The sequence below is a fragment of the Nicotiana attenuata genome, unplaced genomic scaffold, assembly GCF_001879085.1.
Source record: "Nicotiana attenuata strain UT unplaced genomic scaffold, NIATTr2, whole genome shotgun sequence".
Classification (NCBI taxonomy): domain Eukaryota; kingdom Viridiplantae; phylum Streptophyta; class Magnoliopsida; order Solanales; family Solanaceae; genus Nicotiana; species Nicotiana attenuata.
In genome coordinates this window covers 154,707-167,874 of record NW_017671854.1, presented here as the reverse complement: position 1 = coordinate 167,874, position 13,168 = coordinate 154,707, and positions in this window count along the sequence as shown.

Below are 13,168 nucleotides of genomic sequence, written 5' to 3'. Positions count from 1 at the left end.
CTTCTCCCGGGTTAACTGAATTCGTTACCCGGATTTCTGTGTTTCACAGACATTAAAACAGAGTCAAATTTCCTCGATTCAGGATTTTAAACCGGTGACTTGGGACACAAAAAATTATCCCAAGCAGCGACTCTGAATTTAATATAAATAATCCCGCTTCAATTATCACTTAAATTGGAAAAACTCCATTATACCCCTTCCGGGGTGTAAAAAGGAGGTGTGACAGAAGCTGCTTCATGAATGCAGCAGATGCATAGTTCTTACAACGTGAAGATCAGAATGCATTTCGACATGAAACAAGGAAGCAACTTGGTGCAAACGTCAAGCAGATACTAGCGAAGACGGACGGATCAAGGTATTAATAAGCCAGAGACGAGTCGGTCCAACCCGGAAACTAAAGTGTAATCTGAACGCTTCATTTTCCAAACTACTCACGCTTTAAAATTTCGAACAACAAACAAATATCAAATGATCAGAACAGAACTATTAGTCTAGAGATAAATTCCCCATGGCTTCATCATACTTTAATCACACCAAATAAAATGAGTAAGAATCAAGAAATGAACCTGTTAAATGCTTCTTCTTTAATATGTAAAGAAAATTTCCACGACAAATTCACCAAGATGAAAATCCGACGATAATACAACAACAACGAAATCGTCACAAGAACTCGAACAACCAAATTTGACTGACGAACGACCACTGCGATGAAACCTTAGACGCCTCAAACAAACTCCATTTCAACACCCAAAAATTCTGAAATTGAACCAGAAGAAACAGACTATTCTTTTTGTATTTTCTGATCTTGAAATAAAGAAAACGGGGAAAGAACTTTCCTCTCTAAATTTCATCTCCAAAAAACCCTCTGGAAAAAAAAACCTCCGAAAATCTGTCCCCCCAAAAGAAACCGAAATTCCTCTAGTTATCAGGAAAACACCTAATGAATGAAAGGCTGGGATCAATCGAAATCGATCCCACGCTCCCCATTCATCCAGCATATACCTTCTAGAGGCTTCCAACACGTGAGAAGGGAGGTGGGGATGAGAGAATCTGTCAGAGACCGTTACAGTATGATGACGTGGTGGGATGGGGCTGCGTGAGGTGAGTTTTGGTGAAAAACTCGTCTAAAACTCAGACGAGTTTGGCGATTTGATGCGGCTGAAGAGGGAGAACTGAGGGAAGGCGTCGTTTGGTTCTTTCATCACTAGGGTTAGGTTTTTTCTTCTTTGTGTTATGTATTTGGGGAATGGGTCGGGTCAGAGGGGCGGGTTTAGGCTGGGTAGGGGCGGATTTGGGTTTATATTTGGGCTCAACCTCAATTTGGTCCAAACTGAATTTATGACCAAGCTTTTTCAATTCCCTTTCTCTTTTTGTTTTCTTTTCTTTCTTTAATTAATTAAAAAGATCTAAATTAAATTCCTAGATTAATTCACATTGAGAAATTAAGCTAATTATCTAACTATGAAATTTATAAGAATTAGTTGATCCTAAATTAATACAGAAAAATTAATAATCCAAAATTTAAAAGCTAAGAATGTAAAAGTGAGCCTTTTTTGTGATTTTTATTTTTAATAAAGCAACTAATTAATTAATTAGTCCTAAAATGTGAACACAAAATCTAAATGCAATGCATGGTATTTTTTGGTATTTTTCATGATTTTAATAAAAGTAAACATGCACAGAAATGCAAATAATTTAACAAAAATTCCTACAAAAATCCTATAAAATTGCAAACAATTGGGAAAAAATCTATTTCTTTAATTTATAGTAGTATTTCTCATAGGGCAAAAATTACGTGCTCACAGCTGCCCCTCTTTGCTCGGAAACACGAAGAGTTTTCGGGCAAAGATAAAGTGAGCGGATACGAGCGATTTTTGCCCGTTTGGATACTCTGTGGGAAGCATTTTTGAAAGATCTGACCGAACCTTGCTTCTGAGGTTGCCTACATATCCTTGGCTATAAAGGAATTAGGTCAGTGTAGTTCTGGAAGTTTTGGTAGGATGAGTTTGAGAGACGAGTGAGGTGCCATTCCGTCGAGGTTCCGGTCCGTGGTCCTGTTATTACATCAAAAATCAAGATTAAAAAGACTAACTAAGCCTATCCGCTATGAGTAACAAAATTCCTATCTAGATGTCTTCGAAACTTGATCTTGAATCTTCTACGGCTCTGCTGTGCATCTTGAACTGTTCACTTGTACTCTCGAGGCGAGCTTCTTTTATTGCTAACTCGAATTAAATTCTGAAATGAATTCCCTTGTTTTCCAGGTGCGCGCCTGATGCTTGACCTTGAAATATATTCTCTTGTTTTCCAGGTGGGCGCCTGATGCCTAAACTTGAACTGTACTCCCTTGTTCTCCATGTGGGCGCCTGATTGCCAAAACTCGAACTGTACTCCCTTGTTTTTTAGGTGGATGCCTGATTGCCAAAACTCGAACTGTATTCCCTTGTTTTCTAGGTGGGCGCCTGATTGCCGAAACTTGAACTGTATTCCCTTGTTTTGCAGGTGGGTGCCTGAGTGCCAAAACTTGAACTGTATTCCCTTGTTTTCCAGGCGGGAGCCTGATTGCCAAAACTCAAACTGTATTCCCTTGTTTTCTAGGTGGGTGCCTGATTGCCAAAACTCGAACTGTATTCCCCTGTTTTCTAGGTGGGCGCCTGATTGCCGAAACTTGAACTATATTCCGTTGTTTTCCAGGTAGGCGCCTGATTGGCAATACTTGAACTGTATTCCCTTGTTTTCCAGGTGGGAGCCTGATTGCCAAAACTCGAACTGTATTCCCTTGTTGTCCAGGTGGGCGCCTAATTGTAAAAACTCGAACTGTATTCCCTTGTTTTCCAGGTGGGCGCCTGATTGCAAAAACTCGAATTGTATTGCCTTGTTATCCAGGTGGGCGCATGATTGCAAAAACTCGAATTGTATTCCCTTATTGTCCAGGTGGGAGCCTGATTGCAAAAACTCGAACTGTATTCCCTTGTTTTCTAGGTGGGCGCCTGATTGCCGAAACTTGAACTGTATTCCTTTATTTTCCAGGTGGGCGCCTGATTGCCAAAACTTGAACTGTATTCCCTTGTTTTCCAGGTGGGCGCCTGATTGTCAATACTCGAACTGTATTCCCTTGTTGTCCAGGTGGGCGTCTGATTGCAAAAACTTGAACTGTATTCCCTTGTTTTCCAGGTGGGCGCCTGATTGCCAAAACTAGAACTGTATTCCCTTGTTTTCCAGGTGGGCGCCTGCTTGTCAAAGCGTGAAATGTATTCCCTTGTTTTCCAGGTGGGCGCCTGCTTGACAAAACTTTAACTGCATTCCCTTGTTTTCCAGGTGGGCGCCTGATTGCAAAAATTGAAATGTATTCCCTTTTTTTCTAGGTGGGCGCCTGATTGCCAAAACTTGAACTGTATTCCCTTGTTTTCCAGGTGGACGCCTGATGCCGACCCAGGTGGGCGCCTGTATTGTGGCAAAACAAACAAAACAAAAGAAGCCTTTATGTTTGGCACATGCTTTCCTCCCGGAGGGTTCCTCCAGAACAAACGAAATTTCCTGCCCCTGTTTCAATCAAAGAAAAATCTTATCAGTTTGAAAATGTGGTGGTTAGTTTGCGACATTCTTGCTGAAGGTGGCCTTTCCACTGCCATGCTTTGTTCTGATTAGCTGCCTTGGGCTAGCAATGAATTGTTCGACCTTCTGATCGATCCTCAACCAAAGAATCCTGAATGACCCGAGTGCCTCACACCCATTCTGCTATTTTACATTTCTATCCTTCCAATTTGAACCTCTATACCTCCTCAATGCTCACGAAAACACTTGACCACTGGAACTCCCACTGACACCTTATTTCTCATTTTGAATAATGTTATTTCTGGTATGCTTTGCCGCATTTTGCTTTGTGCAATTTGAAAGTTGGTAGTAGGCTTTGAAATCCTTTCTTCCTTGCTTAACAAGGCTAACATTGGAAAAGACTTAGAGAAGTAGGCCCAAAAGAAAATGAAATACAGTGACTTCGAGAGTTAGGAATAAAAAAGAAAATTTGAAACAGGGTGACTGTTTGAGGAAGAAAAGGGAAAAGAGACTTATCTGAGTGAGGCAGCTGGTACATTTGATCATGACATGCATTTCGGATTAATCAGCCTAGCCCGTTCAACCAATCACCTTTCATTCTTCATACTTTATGCCCCGGTGTTTCCATAATCCAATCTCTCTTCAAAGTCACTAACCATATTCGGCTTGTGGTGCCCTGAAGGGTTTTCACTTACAAACCTCTCTCATTTGTTCATCTCTCAACTAACTGTCGCCCTACGATGCCCGTGAGGGTTTTCACCAATAAGACTCTCTCATTTTAATTTCTCTCAGCTTTCCATCGCCTTACAGTGCCCGTGAGGGTTTTCACCAATAAGACTCTCTCACTTATCCATTTTTCCTTGTGTAGAACGGAGTGTTGCCCCTGATGAATCGTACCTCTATCTCGCTTGACTTGGCATTCTCAAAGATTGATCGAAAGGTCTTTTTTTGGACCGTAATGTANAGGTGGGCGCCTGATGCATAAACTTGAAATGAATTCCCTTGTTCTCCAGGTGGGCGCCTGATGCTTAAACTTGAAATGTATTTCCTTGTTATCCAGGTGGGCGCCTGATTTCCAAAACTCGAACTGTATTCCCTTGTTATCCAGGTGGGCGCCTGATTGCCAAAACTTGAAATGTATTCCCGCGTTATCCCGGTGGGCGCCTTATTGCCAAAACTTGAAATGTATTCCCTTGTTCTCCAGGTGGGCGCCTTCCCTTGTTATCCAGGTGGGCACCTGATTGCCAAAACTTGAACTGTATTCCCTTGTTTTCCAGGTGGGCGCCTGATTGCCAAAACTCGAACTGTATTCCCTTGTTATCCAGGTGGGCGCCTGATTGCCAAACCTCGAACTGTATTCCCTTGTTTTCCAGGTAGGCGCTTGATCGCGAAAAACTTAAAATGTATTCCCTTGTTATCCAGGTGGGCGCCTGATTGCCAAAACGTGAACTATATTCCCTTGTGATCTAGGTGGGTGCCTGATTGCTAAAACTTGAACTGTATTCCCTTATTATCCAGGTGTGCGCCTGATTGCCAAAACTTGAACTGTATTCCCTTGTTATTCAGGTGGGTGCCTGATTTTCAAAACTAAAATTGTATTCCTTTGTTATCTAGGTGGGCGCCTGATTGCCAAAACTTGAACTGTATTCCCTTGTTATCCAGGTGGGCGCCTGATTGCAAAACCTCGAACTGTATTCCCTTATTTTCCAGGTGGGCACCTGATTGCAAAAACTTGAACTGTATTCCCTTGTTTTCCAGGTGGGCGCCTGATTGCCAAAACTTGAACTGTATTCCCTTGTTTTCCAGGTGGGCGCCTGATTGCCAAAAAACTCGGACTTTATTCCCTTGTTTTCCAGGTGGGCGCCTGATTGCCGAAACTCGAACTGTATTCCCTTGTTATCCAGGTGGGCGCCTGATTGCCGAAACTCGAACTGTATTCCCTTGTTATCCAGGTGGGCACCTGCATTGTGGCAAAACGAACAAAACAAAAGAAACCTTTCTGCCCCAGTTTGGTACCGGGAGCATCTGTGAGTATTAATCGAATCCTGTTTAGCACATGTTTTCCTCTCGGAGGGTCCCTCCGGAACAAATGAAATTTCCTGCCCCTTTTTCAATCAAAGAAAAATCTTATCATTTTGAAAATGTGGTTGTTAGTTTGTGGAATTCTTTCTAAAGGTTGCATTTCCGCTGCCATGCTTTGTTCTGATTGGCTGCCTTGGACTGGCAAATATTTATTTGACCTTATGACTGACCCTCAACCACAGGACCTTGAATGACCCGAGTGCCCTACACTCAACCTGCTGTTTTGCAATTCTGTCCTTTCCATTTTGAACCTCTGTATTTCCCCAACGTTGACGAAACCACTCAAACACCTGAACTTCCACTAATACCTCATTTTCCATTTTGCATCATGCTATTTCTGGTATGCTTTGGCCGCACTTTGCTTTGTGCAATTGGACAGTAGGTAATAAGCTCTGAAATCCTTTCTTACTTGCTTAACAAGGCTAACATTGGAAAAGCCTTAGAGAAATAGATCCAAAAGAAAATGAAATGCAATGACTTCGAGAGTTAGCAATAAAGAAGAAAATTCGAAACAGGACGACTGTTTGAGGAAGAAAAGGAAAGGAGACTTATCCGAGTGAGGCAGCTGGCACCAATGATCATGACATGCATTTTGGATTAATCAGCCTAGTCCATTCAACCAATCACCCTTAAGTCTTCATACTTTATGCCCCGGGGTTCCCATGATCCAACCTCTCTGCAAAGTCACCAACCTTGTTCGGCTTGCGGCTCCCTGAAGGGTTTTCACCAACAAACCACTCTCATTTGTTCATCTCTCAACTCACCGTCGCCTTACGGTGCTGGTGAGGGTTTTCACCAATAGGACTCTCTCATTTTAATTTCTCTCAGCTCTCCATCGCCCTACAGTGCCCGTGAGGGTTTTCACCAATAAGACTCTCTCATTTATTCATCTTCCATTGTACAGTACGGAGTGTTGCCCCTGATGCGAATCATACCTCTATCTCGCTTGACTTGGCATTCTCAAAGATTGATCGGAAGGTCCTTCTTTGGACCGTAATGCAGGCTTTTGGATAGGGTTAGAAAGAAAGGCTATCATAAAGGCTCAAAACAACTTGAATGGGTTCAAAATTATAATTTTTGGAATCAGATCTTTTACAAAACCGCAACTTCTGCCCCAGTTTCTTTGCATGGGGACTTTTGAATTTTGTTTTAATGGGACCGAACCGTGAGGCTGCCTACGTATCCTTAAAACGAATCAGGTCGAACGTAGTTCATGAAATAGGAATTGCTTTGTTTTTGTTACTTTTCTTTTTCTTTTCCTTTCTCTCTTTTTTTCTTTTCTTTTCTTCTTTTCTTTTTCTATTATTTACTCTTTTTCCATTATTTTCTTTCTCTTTTTCTCTTCCTTTTCCTCTTTTCTCTTTTTTTTATTATTTATATTTTCTGTGTCTGTACTTCTAAACTTTGCTTCTGATTCCAAAGGAGGGGTGTGAAAGAAAGTAAATAAGGCTCAAAAGGGGTAAAGGATAAAGTGTTTAGATAGCAGAATAAAATGCCTTCTTCATTCCAATCTTCAAAACATGCCAAATACAAACAACATAATTTAAACCAAAGAAATCATACATAATATCTTTTTACTGCATCAGAATTGATAGCCATATCTACATATTTGCCTTCTATATCTGTTAAGTACAAAGTACCATTGGACAACACTCTTGTTACAACGAACAGCCCCTGCCGATTTGGGGAAAATTTGCATTTTGCTTTAGCCTGATGCGGAAGAATGCATTTTAACACTGACTAATCTACCTCAAATTGTTTGGGAGACATTTCTCTACTGTATGCTCTTATCAACCTCTTGATTTCCCAGACTAGCTGCCTCAATTTCACTCAATTCAAGCTTCAGGTTATCTCAAAATGCGTGAATCATTATTTGTTTCCTCAAATGCATCTTTTATCATATTCAAAACTATGTTTCATTATTCCATAATTAGATTGGCTTTTTAAGATCTGGCAAAAAACTCCGCATGCATATCATGTCATTAGAACCAGCATAACAAGAACTGTATAAAGGACAACAAATTGAAACATGTGTTAGGAATAATAATAAAAGAAGAAACATTGGATTCCACCGAAAATAGAAGAATAGAGAGGGTTTGACCATCAAAACAAGCAGAAGTGAAATCTGGGTTACATCCCTTTGAATAATCCAGATAACAGAAAGAAAAATAAGGCAACTACCAAAAATCCTCCCGGGTGGGGAGAAGAGCGGTCCTCTTCGTCACTAGAACCTTCCCCAATATCAACCATATCGACCTCATCAAATAGATTTTGGGACATTTTGACCGGCTCTTTATTAAAGTCAACCACAGGCTTTGGAACTGCTGACACCGGACGCTTCACTACCCCTGACTTGACGAAAGACCTGGAGAGGCGTGGGATAGGCTTATGGAGCGACCATGCTTTCTTTTTCAACTTTTTAGCCTTCAACATATCATCCCCTATAGGCTTGAACCCCAGACCAAATGTACCCAGATTTTCACGTAGAGACACTGGCTGCACGATACTTGCAAAGATGCGCCCAGACCCTTACCTGGCACAAAACCATACTTCAACATCTCGTTAGCTACCATGAAAATTGAAGGTGATAGCCTCGGCCTTGTAATGCATTTTCCTTCAGGAATCTTTTCGATGGACATTGTTTCGAAAGTTTGGTAAACTAAAGGTCCTTTATCATCTCCAGCCTCAACAAATGGAACAGATGAATCTTCATAAAGAGATAAATCCTCCTCACCATGCACGGCTATTTCTTGTTTGTCCCACTCAAATTTTACCATTTGATGTAGAGAAGATGGCACTGCCTTAGCTGCATGTATCCAAGGCCTACCCAATAACAAATTATAGGAGGCAAACACGTCTAGCACTTGAAATTTCACCCTGAAACCAGCTGGCCCTATCACCAATTCAAGCATTATATCTCCAGCAGAATTTTTTCCTTCCCCATCAAAGCCTCGAACACATACACTGTTCATGTGGATTCTTTCAGTGCCGATCTTCAACTTTTGCAAAGTGGACAGAGGGCAAATATTTGCACTGGAGCCATTATCAACCAACACCCTTGTGACAAAATAATTTTCGCATTTCACCGTGATATGAAGAGCTCGATTGTGTTCCGTACCCTCTAGAGGAAGCTCATCATCTGCGAAAGTGGTCCTATTTGCTTTGAAGATCCTGCTAGCAATCTTTTCCAATCGATTCACTGTGATCTTATCAGGAACATGTGCCTCGTTCAGAATCTTCATTATGGCCCTGCGGTGTTCATCCGAATGTATCAACAAGGATAACAGAGAAATATTCGCAGGAGTTTTCCTTAATTGTTCAACAACGGAATAGTCTTGCACTTTCATCTTTTCCAATAACTGTTCGGCCTCTTCCTCGGTAACCGATTTCTTCACTGGTATTTGGCTGTCTTTGGAGAGCTTGGACTTCCTCAATTTTTCGGAGGTAAAACATTCCCCGAAATGAGTCGGTCCTCCAATCTCAACAAATTCTTTCTCCACTTCTTTTCCCTTGTATGTCATTATTGCTCGTTTGTAATTCTACAAGACATCCTTTGTCTCAACCGCTGGCAACTGGGTCACTGGTTTAATAACAACAGGGCTAGTGGGAAACCCTTTCACAACTACAACAGGCTTGCTTGGGATCCCTGGTACCACTAACTTTGGCCTTTTCCGACTTGCCCCGACACCGTTCGAAGACCCTTTTGCAAACAGCGCACGTTTTCTAAACCTCCCATCTTGCTCCACAATCTTAGCGGGTTTTTCAATTTCATTGGGAGGCCCGAAATGAGGAGTGCAATAGTATGGATACGAGGTCTTGAAAGTTAGTTCTGTAGCATAGTATTGAACATCAGGAACTTTGAACAAGGTTCTGCTAGAAGATAGAGGGATGGTGGCATGTGGAGGAGCTGCAAAAACGGGAGTAGCTAATGACGCGCGATATGAAGCTGTATTGGCTGGTGGAGCATGAAAAGGCTGGGATAAGATGCCAGGGTAGTTGTGTCAAGGGGTAAAACCTGGGGCGTGTTGTGGGGAGAAATCAGCAGCAGTGGGAATCTGGGATTGTGATGGTAGTGGGACGGAAGCAAGATTTTCAATGTAGTTAGTGGGGAATGAGGGTGGAGGATGCCCACTAATCCAAGCCCGGTACATCTCTATTATCTGGCATTTCAACCTTCGGGCCTATTCTTTTAACTCAAATTCCGATTCCACAATCCCCCTTGATAGGGCAATAACTCCTGTGTCCAAGTCTTTGCTAGCCATGGCTACCTTGCTCTTTGATCTCGTGTTGTACGGGTGGGTTGCCAGAATGCCAAACGAACTAACCACCTTCCTGGTCTCAATGACAACAGCAAACTTGTTAGTGTTTAGTATTCAACAGATAGGCAACCGCACATTTGGGATGCAATGCACCTGAACAGTTAAAGTTTCTACCATGTATTTGAACGACTGCATGTTTCATCCCGGCTTTTAACTAGCTCTTCTCATTTTGCGCTTTCTCTTCTATTTTTTTTTTCACTCCAACCCCTCTTTAATCACTATTGTCCTTTCCCACTTGTTTTTGTTGCTTCCCTTTTATTTTGCACTCGTTTTTCTTTCTTGTTTTGCCATTATTTCTTTCCACTCAATTTTCTTTTTATTTTCTTTTTTTTCTCTTGTTTTTTCTTTTAATTTTATGGTTATGATCGAATTCTATGGGGATTGCCTACGTATCATGACGCCGCATGAATTAGATCATTACGTAGTTCAGGGGGATAAATGTGAAATGAAAGAAAGATACAATTTTTTGGTTTTTTTTCAAATTTTCATAAACTAAAAATAAAACATCCTGATTACAACGACTTCCCCTATAGATCTAAACATAAAAACTAACAGACACGAAAGGTGGACTAACAAACTCCAGAAGAAAATGAAAATACAGACTCGAAAATGAACTAACAAACTCCAAAAGAAACTGAAAATACAGACTCGAACAATAAAAAAAATCAGGAATACATAAGTGCCTCAACTACTGCTCCAGGGGGGCGTGGGACGTCAGTCGGTCTCGCCACGGGCCTATCTGCAAGATCTCCTTGGAGGCGATCCAGGTCATTCATTATTTGGCGAACAAAGGTCATCACTGCCGCGAAGAAGGTGGTTCTAGCCATGTCCTCACATTCATGGCATTTCATGATGATGTAGTCGGCAATTGCTCTAACCCTTTCCCTAATGATGCCTTTCCCTTGGAGCAAACGTCCAATTTGTTGAGACCTAGCTTCTAGCACTTGGGTTTCATGATGGCTTTGACCCTGCAACTGTTGCATATCCTCTTCTAGCTGAGACATTAGTGCATAACAATGTTCCCTCTCTGCTTTAAAGTTCTTTGTTTGTTTGGCCATTTCGTTCTCGAGAGTAGTTAGCTTTTTCTTCAGGTTTGCGACTTCTCTATCATATTTCCCTTTCAATTGCCGAACAAACTCTGCCCGTCCCTCTGCGTTCTTTGCCAACTGTGCCCAAGCTCTTGCCAGACTACCTTCGGAATCTTCCAAATCATTCCCGTACTCACATATTTTCTTCTTAAGACCTTTTATGAGTCTTTCATCCGTTCGGCTCCTTTCTTGATTCTCAGTAGCTATCTTCATTTTTTGGATCTGGGCTCGAAGGGATTTGTTTTCTTAGGCCAACTTTTTCTTCTCCCCTTCATCAGCAGCAACCTGTACACTACTATCAAATTTAAGACCTCTGATTTGCCCCTCCAATTTTCTTATCGTGGCCCTGTAGCTTGTCTCTTTTGCCAACCAACCCCATTGCTCTTGCGCCCCATCAGTGAACTGTTGGACATGGGGCCTTTTGGCGGGCCGTTTGGGCTTTTGATGGACTTGAGACCTTTTACCATACCATGTCGTATAACTAGGCTCTATCTCACCTTTGGACAAATCCCGTACCCGAGTCTGTGGCTCCAGGAACCTACACTGATGCCAAATCTGGCGAACCTTTTCTTCCGGAAAGGCAGCTTTTGGACCTAGTTCAATGACTTGTCGACTTAAATCTTCATCATGAGGGATAGTTTGGTACCTGCCTAGCTGGCGTAGAACCATGTGTTGAGCATACGGCTGAATACTCCGGAGACCCATTAATAGAAGAAAGCACACTTCGGCCGACATATAAATGACTTCAGTGACCGGGAGCCAACCGAATGGCCACTCAATTTTTCTTGCACTCAAGGAACTCAAATGTGCGAACCATGCCTCCGTACCTTCTGGAAACTCATGACCCTCTACCCGGTTTTCATGTTCTTCAATACAGTTAAGACTGGTCATACCATAGTTCATGTACCCCGGACGATGGCAAAGGTGTTCTTACATCCAAAGTTGTAAAAGCATGTTGCAACCCTCAAAAAATTTTCCCCACGCTCGGCAAACAGTTAGAGCTCGATAAATCTCTGCTAGGATCATCGGTATAATAGTGCCATTAGCCTTTTTAATCATGAAGTCGGCCATTCCTACGAGCCCCAACTCTATATGTCCATCCTTCCTCGGGCAGATTAAGGTGCCCAAGAATGCCACTATAAAGGCCAATCCCCGACGTGCTTCCCATTTACCTTTGTTCCCTGAATGAGTTAGACCAGTATCCGGAGCCTCAAAACCGTGGGATCCCCATAACGACAGTACAGGAAGTAGAATGTGCAAAATCCCTCAGCCAAATTTCCATCTTTGACTAGCCGACTGATACTTAGAAGGTCTAGAAACTTGTGAGGAGTCACTGCTCTTGGTGCCACTGGGTAGTGGTTCCCGAGACTCCAACTAAGGCCAGCATAGCCCGCTATTTCCTCCAGTGTAGGGGTTAGCTCTAAATCAGAGAAATGGAATACGTTATGCGCCGGGTCCCAAAAAGGTATTAAAGCTTCAAATATATCCAACCTCGTTTTAACCTTCAAAAGACCAATGAGATTCCCCAAAGCTTTTATCGCAGCACCTCTACTAACTTCTCCTAGGTCATTCCACCACATATGGAGTTCTAGCGGGATTTTCTCTAGAACTTTGAAAGGTCCATTTTCAATAGTGCTCATCCTGCACATTTATTTAAAGTGATTGGTTAAAAAACATGATCTATTTCGACCCCAAAAAGAAGGTTATTACTTTTTAAATAATTGCGACTCAAACAACTTGCTCAAACGAAACACCTTTGCAAATACGGCCCTTCAGCACTTCGGGAAAGAAGATTTTAGGGCTGAGTTCGCTAATTGGCCAAAAATTTGAAAAAAAAGAAAAAAAAAAACTATAGGTGGCTATTCTTGCAAAAACAGCCTTTCGGCGCCCCGTCGGGACATTTATGGCTATTTAGACAAAAATGGCATCGCCTAACTTTATTTGTGACAAAAATGGCGACATTTCATATTTTTGGTATGCGCCTGATTTCCAAAACTCGAACTGTATTCCCTTGTTATCCTGGTGTGCGCCTGATTTCCAAAACTCGAACTGTATTCCCTTGTTTTCCAGGTGGGCGCCTGATTGCCGAAACTCGAACTGTATTCCCTTGTTATCCAGGTGGGC